Below are 12,996 nucleotides of genomic sequence, written 5' to 3'. Positions count from 1 at the left end.
AATACCTTGTTCAATCTCGTTACCGGCAAGTCACTTTGCTCGTTCCGTAATGCATGATCCCGTGACTAAGTACTTAGTCACATTGAGCTCATTATGATGATGCAATACCGAGTGGGCCCAGAGATTCCTCTCCGTCATACGGAGTGACAAATCCCAGTCTCGATCCGAGCCAACCCAACAGACACTTTCGGAGATACCTGTAGTGCACCTTTATAGCCACCCAGTTACGTTGTGACGTTTGGTACACCCAAAGCATTCCTACGGTATCCGGGAGTTGCACGATCTCATGGTCTAAGGAAATGATACTTGACATTAGAAAAGCTTTAGCAAACGAACTACACGATCTTGTGCTATGCTTAGGATTGGGTCTTGTCCATCACATCATTCTCCTAATGATGTGATCCCGTTATCAATGACATCCAATGTCCATGGTCAGGAACCGTAACCATCTATTGATCAACGAGCTAGTCAACTAGAGGCTCACTAGGGACATGTTATGGTCTATGTATTCACACATGTATTACGATTTCCGAATAACACAATTAAAGCATGAACAATAGACAATTATCATGAACAAGGAAATATAATAATAACCATTTTATTATTGCCTCTAGGGCATATTTCCAACACGAACCTGGGTAAAAAGACGGTGTCCCTTGTCTCATGTTACCCATCGATCCGATCTCACAGCTCGGGCCCCACTACCTGAGGTCTGCCGGTTTTGACACCGACATTGTTGCTTTCATTGAGAGCTCGTTGTTGTATCGCCGAGGATTGATGGCTCGCTTGCAGATTGATAGTAGTATTGGTTGCGGTGACATCTTTGTCCCCGGCCAGCTTTTCGCCTTTGGCAGCATCGTGTTGCACGCTGATCCGCCCGGCCGCTTGGGTCGTGTTGAGAATTTCGCCCTAAACCAGGTCGTCGTGTTCGGAAGCCTGGAGTACATCACGGACACCCGAGGTGATCTAGTCCTCTCGGGATGGATCTTAGATCGGCTCAAAGATCCCTCCAGCGCAGGAACTCCGGAATAGATTTCCGACATGGTCCTCGAATCCAACCTCCCAATGGAACCAACCCTGGAGATAGATCCGGTAGTCACCACCACTGACCTAACCCCTACCTCCTAGGATGACGACCTTGAGCCGAACCTGTCCTCGGACCCGGCAGCGGCCTCTGATGCAGCTTCTCCGCCTGTTGACCAGGGTCAGCCCTGAGCGACCGAGATGATGGGCCTGCATCAAGTGGCCCGAACAAACTGTTTCAGATTATCCCGACTTATAGCCAGGTCCTTGACACCAAGGATCTCTCGCAGATAAATGAGGTGCTGGATCGAATCCAAAATCTGGCGATCTCGTCTGTTGTTTATGATCAGATCGGATGTAAAGCCGATGACTGGGAAATTTTCATCCCGCCCACCACCCACCTAGTCGCCACGGTCGAAGACCTGACCGATACACTTGACTACGGCTCTGACGAAGCCACTGGCATGGAAGAGGATGTCAATGGCGACACCGGAACAAAACCATCCACGGTCATATCTTGTATGGGGAATTGGCCCGCAACGTCTACCTATGACGTCTACATGGTCGACACTCCTAAGGATAATTCCTAGGAGAAACCCAAGGAAAACCCTAAGTATCGTCGCCCTAAGAGGCGACCGAAGGGCAACAACGGAAGCAGAAGTACGACCAACACCACTGGCGCTGCCGATAACAGTGTTGCCCCCGACGCTGCTGAGAACCTAGGCGAAGACGATCAAGCCTTGCCCGCCCAATGGAATGGGCCCGTAGGGACACCCATGGAGGATGATCCCGAGGACATGGGCACCTTCGATGATGGGTCGGACAAGGATTACCTCCCCTAGTTCGAGGACGATGTCAGCCTCAGACCCAAAGACTTCGTGGTGCCCATAAACCCATCCGAGCAAGCACGGTTCCAACGGAAGCTAATCGCAATTGTGCAGAGCATGAAAAAGAAGCAACAAGAGCTGTACACTCACAAAAACATATCTCAATGAAAAATGGACAAAAGTCCTCACGGCCGAGGTAGGTCTCTAAGCTCGATGTGCGGCAGCCAGATCATTTCCACGACGACGGCTGCTGTCCGACTTCGACGACGAGGCAGCAGATAATGAGCTGTGAAAGTGCAACTAATCCCTGGGTGGTTTTGGTAATTCATAACAACATATAGCTCATTGAACTAATACCCATTCAAGTCTAATATTTCCGAAAGTTCAATGAATGGCATGGAATGGATCCCTCAAAATGCTAAGGACACATATTGGCAAAAGCTCAAGACTCTTCATTTATATTTTAGTGATCCAAGATCACATTGAGTCCATAGGAAAGCCAATACTATTAAAAGGGGATGAGGTGTTGCTTAATGGTCTACATGCTCAAAATGCTTAGTGGCATTGCTCCAAAGCCCTCAACCATCTTCTCATTCCAAATATGTCCAAAACCCAAAGTCAAACTCAGCCCCATCGAAATCTTCTATCCGGTGCCACTGAGTTCATATGATATAGCCACTGCCAGAAACCCTAACACTTCGGTCACACCGATACGGATCTCAGTATCACCGAGATGTGCTACTTCTTGAGCTTGCGTTGGTTTTTCCCTTGAAGAGGAAAGGTTGATGAAGCAAAGTAGAGATAAGTATTTCCCTCAATTGAGAACCAAGGTATCAATCCAGTAGGAGAAACAAGCAAGTCCCCAATCTATGTACCTGCACAAACAATCAAACACTTGCACCCAACGCGATAAAGGGTTGTCAATCCCTTCACGGTCAGTTGCAAAGGTGAGATCTGATAGAGATAGATATAAAAGATTACTAAAACATAAAACAAAAGTAAATAAATTGCACCAAGGTATTTTTGGGTTTTTTGGTTTATAGATCTGAAAACATATGATGGAAAATAGACCCGGGGGCATAGATTTCACTAGAGGCTTCTCTATTAAAGGAAAATAATATGGTGGGTGAACAAATTACTGTCGAGCAATTGATAGAAAAGCGCAAAGTTATGACGATATCTAAGGCAATTATTATGAATATAGGCGTCACGTCGGTGTCAAGTAGACTGACTCCTACCTGCATCTACTACTATTACTCCACACATTGACCGCTATCCAAACATGCATCTCGAGTATTAAGTTCATAAGAACAGAGTAACTCCTTAAGCAAGATGACATGATGTGGAGGGATAAACTCAAGCAATATGATGAAAACCCCATCTTTTTACCCTTGATAGCAACAATACAAATACATGCCTCGCTAACTGATACATCTCCAACGTATCTATAATTTTTTTATTGTTCCATGCTATTATATTATCAATCTTGGATGTTTTATATACATTTATATGTTGTTTCATATGATTTTTGGGACTAACCTATTAACCTAGAGCCCAGTGCCAGTTTCTGTTTTTCCTTGTTTTTGAGTTTTACAGAAAAGGAATACCACACGGAGTCCAATTGATGTGCCAATTTTTGATGATTTTTTATGGACCAAAAGAAGCCCCCGGAGTAAAAGAGTTGGGCCAGAAGAGTCCCGGGCCATCCACGAGGGTGGGGGCGCGCCCTACCCCCCTGCGCGCGTCCCCCTATCTCGTGGACGACTCGGAGACTCCCCCTGACGTGAGACCTACGCCAAAAATTCCTATAAATACATAAACCTCCAGAAAATAACCTAGATCGGGAGTTCCGCCGCCGCAATCCTCTGTAGCCACCAAAATTCAATCGGGACCCTGTTCCGGCACCCTGCCGGAGGGGGGATCCCTCACCAGTGGCCATCTTCATCATCCCGGCGCTCTCCATGACGAGGATGGAGTAGTTCACCCTCGGGGATGAGGGTATGTACTAGTAGCTATGTGTTTGATCTCTCGCTCTCTCTCTCTCTCGTGTTCTTGATTTGGCACGATCTTGATGTATCGCGAGCTTTGCTATTATAGTTGGATCTTATGATGTTTCTCCCCCTCTAGCTACTCTCTTGTAATGGATTGAATTTTCCCTTTGAAGTTATCTTATCGGATTGAGTCTTTAAGGATTTGAGAACACTTGATGTATGTCTTGCGTGGGATACCCGTGGTGACAATGGGATATTCACGTGATCTACTTGATGTATGTTTTGGTGATCAACTTGCGGGTTTCGTGACCTTGGGAATCTATGCATAGGGGTTGGCACACGTTTTCGTCTTGACTCTCTGGTAGAAACTTTGGGGCACTCTTTGAAGTACTTTGTGTTGGTTTGAATAGATGAATATGAGATTGTGTGATGCATATCGTATAATCATACCCACGGATACTTGAGGTGACATTGGAGTATCTAGGTGACATTAGGGTTTTGGTTGATTTGTGTCTTAAGGTGTTATTCTAGTACGAACTCTATGATAGATCGAACGGAAAGAATAGCTTCGTGTTATTTTACTACGGACTCTTGAATAGATTGATTAGAAAGGATAACTTTGAGGTGGTTTCGTACCCTACAATAATCTCTTCGTTTGTTCTCCGCTATTAGTGACTTTGGAGTGACTCTTTGTTGCATGTTGAGGGATAGTTATATGATCCAATTATGTTATTATTGTTGAGAGAACTTTTACTAGTGAAAGTATGAACCCTAGGCCTTGTTTCCTAGCATTGCAATACCGTTTACGCTCACTTTTATCATTAGTTACCTTGCTGTTTTTATATTTTCAGATTACAAAAACCTATATCTATCATCCATATTGCACTTGTATCACCATCTCTTCGCCGAACTAGTGCACCTATACAATTTACCATTGTATTGGGTGTGTTGGGGACACAAGAGACTCTTTGTTATTTGGTTGCAGGGTTGTTTGAGAGAGACCATCTTCATCCTATGCCTCCCACGGATTGATAAACCTTAGGTCATCCACTTGAGGGAAATTTGCTACTGTCGTACAAACCTCTGCACTTGGAGGCCCAACAACGTCTACAAGAAGAAGGTTGCGTAGTAGACATCAAGCAATTTATGGCGCCGTTGCCGGGGATGTGAGTGCTTGAAGGTATATATTTAGATCTTGCAATCAAATCTTTTAGTTTCTTGTTTTATCACTAGTTTAGTTTATACAAGAAAACTACAAAAAAATGGAATTGAGGGTGCCTCATATGCTTCATCTTTTAATGTCTTTCGTGAAAATGACGGAAAGGAAAATTGTGCCCAAGTGTTAGAAGAAGAAATCTATAAGATGTTTGGCACTAAATTTTTGAATGATGAGCATGATTGCTATTTTGTTAGTATGAATTCTATGAATATCCATGATGCTAATAATATGCAAAGCCGCAAGCTTGGGGATTCTATGTTTGATGAAGATGATATTTTTTATCCCCCAAGTTTTGATGAGCAAATTTACCATGATGAAAGCATGCCTCCTATCTATGATGATTATTGTGATGACACGTATGCTATAAAGAATAATGATAAGCATGAAACTTGTCATCTTGATCTTAATTTTCAATCACATGATAGTTATTTTGTTGATTTTGCTCCCACCACTATTCATCAGAATAAATTTGCTTATGTGGAGAGTAATAAAATTTCTATGCTTGTTGATCATGAAAAGAATGCTTTATGTGATAGTTATATTGTTTAATTCATTCATGATTCTACTGAAAATTATTATGAGGGAGGAATATATGCTTGTAGGAATTGCAATAATATCAAATTTCCTCTCTATGTGCTTAAAGTTTTAAAGTTATGCTTGTTTTGCCTTCCTATGCTAGTTGATTATTGTTCCCATAAGTTGTTTGCTCACAAAATACCTATGCATAGGAAGTGGGTTAGACTTAAATGTGCTAGTCATATTCTTCATGATGCTCCCGCTATGTTTCAATTCTTATCTTTTATGCGAGCATCATTGAAATCATCATGCCAAGCTAAAAAGGCAATAAAGAAAAGCGCTTGTTGGGAGACAACCCAATATTTACCTTTACTGTTTTTGTGTGTTCACATGATTATGCTACTGTAGTAATCATGTTCTATAGCTTTTGTTTCAATAAAGTGCCAAGTAGAACCTTTAGGAGAGCTTACGGTGATAGTTGTGTTGATCCTGCTGAAAATCAGAAACTTTTGCGCCCAGTCAATTAGTTTTGATAATTCACAGAAACGTGCTTTTGATATGATTATTTTTGCTCTGGATTGGTACACAAATTGCTCAGGTTTTCCTAATTTGGTAGAATTCTTGGAGTTAAAGAAGTATGGTAAGTTATCAGATTGCTACAGACTGTTCTGTTTTTGACAGATTTTGTTTTCTTTGTGTTGTTTGCTTATTTTGATGAATCTATGAGTAGTATCGGAGGGTATGAACCATAGAGAAGTTGGAATAGAGTAGATATTACACCAATATAAATAAACAATGAGTTCACAACAGTACCTAAGTGGTTATTTATTTTCTTATACTAACGGAGCTTACGAGTTTTCTGTTGAGTTTTGTGTTGTGAAGTTTTCAAGTTTTGGGTAAAGATTCGATGGACTATGGAATAAGGAGTGGCAAGAGCCTAAGATTGGGGATGCCCAAGGCCCACCAAGGTAATATTCAAGGACAACCAAGAGCCTAAGCTTGGGGATGCCCTGGATGGCATCCCCTCTTTCGTCTTCATTCATCGGTAACTTTACTTGGAGCTATATTTTTATTCACCACATGATATGTGTTTTGCTTGGAGCATCATTTTATTTTCTTTTGTTTTGCTTGCTGTTTTAATAAAATAGCAAGATCTGAAATTCTTAAATGTTAGAGAGTCTTCGCATAGTTACATGATTATTCGACTACTCATTGATCTTCGGTTATATCTTTTGGAGTAGTTTGTCGTTTGCTCTAGTGCTTCACTTATATCTTTTAGAGCACGGTGGTGGTTTTATTTTATAGAAATTATTGATCTCTCCTGCTTCACTTATATTATTTTGAGAGTCTTTTACAACAGCATGGTAATTTGCTTTGGTTGTAAATTTAGTCCTAATATGATAGGCATCCAAGATGGGTATAATAAAAACTTCCATATAGAGTGCATTGAATACTATGAGAAGTTTGATACTTGATCATTGTTTTGAGATATGAAGATGGTAATATTAGAGTTGTGCTAGTTGAGTAATTGTGAATTTGAGAAATACTTCTGTTGGAGTTTGCAAGTCCCGTAGCATGCACGTATGGTAACCGTTGTGTGACAAATTTGAAACATGAGGTGTTCTTTGATTGTCATCCTTATGAGTGCGGTCGGGGACGAGCGATGGTCTTTTCCTACCAATCTATCCCCCTAGGAGCATGCGTGTAATGCTTGGTTTTTGATGACTTGTAGATTTTTGTAATAAGTATGTGAGTTCTTTATGACTAATGTTGAGTCCATGGATTATACGCACTCTCACCTTTCCATCATTGCTAGCCTCTTCGGTACCGTGCATTGCCCTTTCTCACTTTGAGAGTTGGTGCAAACTTCGCCGGTACATCCAAACCCTGTGCTATGATACGCTCTATCACACATAAACCTCCTTATATCTTCCTCAAAACAGCCACCATACCTACCTATTATGGCATTTCCATAGCCATTCTGAGATATATTGCCATGCAACTTTCCACCGTTCCGTTTATTATGACACGCTTCATCATTGTCATATTGCCTTGCATGATCATGTAGCTGACATCGTATTTGTGGAAAGGCCACCATGCATAATTTTTCATACATGTCAGTCTTGATTCATTGCCCATCCCGGTACACCGCCGGACGCACTCATATAGAGTCATATTTTGTTCTAGTATCGAGTTGTAAATAAATAGAAGTGTGATGATCATCATTAATAGAGCATTGTCCCATGAAAAAAGAAGAGAAAGGCCAAATAAAAAAAGGGGAAGGCCAAACAAAAAAAAGAAAGGCCAAATAAAAAAAGGGAGGCCCAAAAAAAGAAGGGACAATGCTACTATCCTTTTTCCACACTTGTGTTTCAAAGTAGTACCATGATCTTCATGATAGAGAGTCTCTTATTTTGTCACTTTCATATACTAGTGGGAATTTTTCATTATAGAACTTGCCTTGTATATTCCAACAATGGGCTTCCTCAAATGCCCTAGGTCTTCGTGAGCAAGCAAGTTGGATGCACACCCACTTAGTTTCTTTTGTTGAGCTTTCATACATTTTTAGCTCTAGTGCATCCGTTGCATGGCAATCCCTACTCCTCGCATTGACATCAATTGATGCGCATCTCCATAGCCCGTTGATTAGCCCCATCAATGTGAGACTTTCTCCCTTTTTGTCTTCTCCACACAACCTCCATCATCATATTCTATTCCACCTATAGTGCTATGTCCATGGCTCGCGCTCATATATTGCGTGAAAGTTGAAAAAGTTTGACAATACTAAAGTATGAAACAATTGCTTGGCTTCTCATCGGGGTTGTGCATGATGGGAGCATTTTGTGTGACGAAAATGAAGCATGGCCAAACTATATGATTTTGTAGGGATGAGCTTTCTTTGGCTAAGTTATTTTGAGAAGACATAATTGCTTGGTTAGTATGCTTGAAGTATTATTGTTTTTATGTCAATATTAAACTTTTGTCTTGGATCTTTCGGATCTGAACATTCATGCCACAATAAAGAAAATTACATTGATAAATATGTTAGGTAGCATTCCACATCAAAAATTCTGTTTTTATCATTTACCTACTCGAGGACGAGCAGGAATTAAGCTTGGGGATGCTTGATACGAATCCAATGTATCTATAATTTTTTATTGTTCCATGCTATTATATTATCAATCTTGGATGTTTTATATACATTTATATGCTGTTTTATATGATTTTTGGGACTAAACTATTAACCTAGAGCCCAGTGCTAGTTTCTGTTTTTCCTTGTTTTTGAGTTTTACAGAAAAGGAATACCAAACGGAGTCCAATTGACGTGCCAATTTTTGATGATTTTTATGGACCAAAAGAAGCCCCCGAAGTAAAAGAGTCGGGCCAGAAAGAGTCCCGGGCCATCCACGAGGGTGGGGGGCGCGTCCCCCTATCTCGTGGATGACTCGGAGACCCCCCCTGACGTGAGACCTACGCCAAAAATTCCTATAAATACAGAAACCTCCAGAAAATAACCTAGATCAGGAGTTCTACCGCCGCAAGACTCTGTAGCCACCAAAAACCAATCGGGACCTTGTTCCGGCACCCTGTCGGAGGGGGGATCCCTCACCGGTGGCCATCTTCATCATCCTGGCGCTCTCCATGATGAGGAGGGAGTAGTTCACCCTCGGGGCTGTGGGTATGTACCAGTAGCTATGTGTTTGATCTCTCTCTCTCTCTCGTGTTCTTGATTTGGCATGATCTTGATGTATCACGACCTTTGCTATTATAGTTGGATCTTATGATGTTTCTCCCACTCTACTCTCTTGTAATGGATTGAGTTTTCCCTTTGAAGTTATCTTATCGGATTGAGTCTTTAAGGATTTGAGAACACTTGATGTATGTCTTGCGTGGGATACCCGTGGTGACAATGGGGTATTCTATTGATTCACTTGATGTATGTTTTGGTGATCAACTTCGGGTTCCGTGACCTTGGGAATCTATGCATAGGGGTTGTCACACGTTTTTGTCTTGACTCTCCGGTAGAAACTTTGGGGCACTCTTTGAAGTTCTTTGTGTTGGTTGAATAGACGAATCTGAGATTGTGTGATGCATATCGTATAATCATACCCACGGATACTTGAGGTGACATTGGAGTATCTAGGTGACATTAGGGTTTTGGTTGAGTTGTGTCTTAAAGTGTTATTCTAGTACGAACTCTATGATAGATTGAATGGAAAGAATAGCTTCGTGTTATTTTACTACGGACTCTTGAATAGATCGATCAGAAAGGATAACTTTGAGGTGGTTTCGTACCCTACAATAATCTCTTCGTTTTGTTCTCCACTATTAGTGACTTTGGAGTGACTCTTTGTTGCATGTTGAGGGATAGTTATATGATCTAATTATGTTATCATTGTTGAGAGAACTTGCACTAGTGAAAGTATGAACCCGAGGCCTTGTTTCGAAGCATTGCAATACCATTTACGCTCATTTTACCACTTGCTACCTTGCTGTTTTTATATTTTCATATTACAAATACTCATATCTATCATCCATATTGCACTTGTATCACCATCTCTTCGCCGAACTAGTGCACCTATACAATTTACCATTGTATTGGGTGTGTTGGGGACACAAGAGACTCTTTGTTATTTGGTTGCAGGGTTGTTTGAGAGAGACCATCTTCAACCTACGCCTCCCACGGATTGATAAACCTTAGGTCATCCACTTGAGGGAAATTTGCTACTGTCCTACAAACCTCTGCACTTGGAGGCCCAACAACGTCTACAAGAAGAAGGTTGTGTAGTAGACATCACTACCCCTACTTTGTCACTGGGTGAGGACACCACAAGATTGAACCCAAAACTAAGCACCTCTCCCATTGCAAGAAAAACCAATCTAGTTGGCCAAACCAAACCAATAATTCGAAGAGAAATACAAAGATATCAAATCATGCATATAAGAATTCAGAGGAGACTCAAATAATATTCATAGATAATCTGATCATAAATCCACAATTCATCGATCTCGACAAACACACCGCAAAAGAAGATTACATCAGATAGATCTCCAAGAACATCGAGGAGAACATTGTATTGAAGATCAAAGAGAGACAAGAAGCCATCTAGCTAGTAGCTATGGACCCGTAGGTCTGTGGTAAACTACTCACGCTTCATCGGAAGGGCAATACAGTTGATCTAGATGCCCTCCGTGATCGAATCCCCCTCTGGCAGGATGCCGGAAAAGGCCCCAAGATGGGATCTCACGGGAACAGAAGGTTACGACGGCGGAAAAGTATTTTGGTGGCCGCTTCTATTGATATTGGAATATTTGTGAATTTACAGAGTAGAGAGGGAGGTCGGTGGACTCCCCGGGGGGGCCACAAGCCAGGGGCGCCCCCCTAGGGCGCGCCCTGAGGGCTTGTGGTGCCCTCGGGACTCTTCTGACTTCATCTCCAACTTCCATGGGTGTCTTCTGGTCCAAGAAAAATCATCGGGAAATTTTTACTCCGTTTGGTATTCCTTTTCTGTAAAACTCAAAAACAAGGAAAAAACAGAAGCTGACACTGGGCTCTAGGTTAATAAGTTAGTCCCAAAAAAATATAAAATAGCATATTGATGCATATAAAACATCCAAAACAGATAATATAATACCATGGAACAATCAAAAATTATAGATACGTTGGAGACGTATCAAGCATCCCCAAGCTTAATTCCCACTCGTCCTCGAGTAGGTAAATGATAAAAATAGAATTTTTTATGTGGAATGCTACCTAACATATTTATAAATGTAATTTGTTGGGAAACGTTGCATGGAAAAACAAAAAAATTATACGCACACGCAATGATCTATCCATAGAGATGCTTAGCAACGAGGGGGAGAGTGTGTCTACGTACCCTCGTAGACCATAAGTGGAAGTGTTTATTCAACGTGGTTTATGTAGTCGTACACCTTCGCGATCCGCCCGATCAAGTACCGAGCGCACGACACCTTCATGTTTTGCACACGTTCAGCTCGATGTCGTCCTCGCCATCTTGATCCAGCAAGCGGGGCAAGGTAGTAGATGAGTTCCGTCAGCACAACGGCATGGTGACGGTGGTGGTGAATCAATCCCGCAGGGCTTCGCCTAAGCACTGCGACGATCTAGAGTGGAGGTGTAAACTAGAGGCGGAGGGGTGCCGACACACGGCGTGGAATAAGTTGTGTATTGTGTGGCACCCCTCCCCACATATATATAGGTGTGGGAGGAGAGGAGGCAGCCCCTAGGGCACCCCAACAGGTGTGGCGGCAGCCCTAGGGCTCCTCCCTTTGGTGCGCCCCCTGCCATATAATGGCACAAGGGGGAAGGAAAGGGGGGAGGCGCCCCCTTCTTTCCTTCCTCCCTTCTCCGGGGTATGGTAAGAGGGGGTGCCCCCCTTTACCATGTATTAGGTGTGGCTGCCCTAAAAGGGGGCGCACCAGCCCATGTGGGCTCATGTGTTCCCTTCCACTTCGCCCACTAAGGCCCAATACTCTTTCGGCGCCTCCGGAACCCCTTCCGGTATTCCGATATGTACCCGATATCCTCCAGAACACTTCCGGTGTCCGAATACCATCGTCCTATACATCAATCTTTACCTCTCAACCATTTCTAGACTCCTCGTCATGTCAGTAATATCATATGGGACTCCAAACAACATTCGGTCACCAAAATACATAACTCATATAATACCAAATCGACATCAAACGTTAAGCATGCGGACCCTACGGGTTCGAGAACTATGTAGACATGACCGAGACATCTCTCCGGTCAATAACCAATAATGGAACCTGGATGCCCATATTGGCTCCTACATATTCTACGAAGATCTTTATTGTTCGAACCATTATGAAAACATACGTTATTCCCTTTGTCTATGGGTATGTTACTTGCCCGAGATTCGATCGTCGGTATCTTTATACCTAGTTCAATCTCGTTACCGGCAAGTCCCTTTACTCGTTCCATAATACATCACCTCATGACTAACTCCTTAGTCGTTTTCTTGCAAGCTTGTGATGTGTATTACCGAGAGGGCCCAGAGATACCTCTCCGATACTCGGAGTGACAAATCCTAATCTCGATCTATGCCAACTCAACAAACACCTTCGGAGATACTTGTAGAGCATCTTTATAATCACCCAGTTACGTTGTGACGTTTGATAGCACACAAGGCATTCCTTCGGTATTTGGGAGTTGCATAATCTCATAGTCGATGGAATATGTATTTGACATGAAGAAAGCAATAGCAATAAAACTGAACGATCATAATGCTATGCTAACGGATGGGTCTTGTCCATCAAATCATTCTCCTAATGATGTGATCCCGTTATCAAATGACAACTCATGTCCATGGTTAGGAAACCTTAACCATCTTTGATCAACGAGCTAGTCAAGTAGAGGCTCACTAGGGACACGGTG

Source organism: Triticum aestivum, chromosome 4D (genome assembly GCF_018294505.1).
Source record: "Triticum aestivum cultivar Chinese Spring chromosome 4D, IWGSC CS RefSeq v2.1, whole genome shotgun sequence".
Lineage (NCBI taxonomy): Eukaryota > Viridiplantae > Streptophyta > Magnoliopsida > Poales > Poaceae > Triticum > Triticum aestivum.
The sequence above is the reverse complement of the archived record's forward strand: the minus strand, read 5'-3'. Positions refer to the sequence as shown.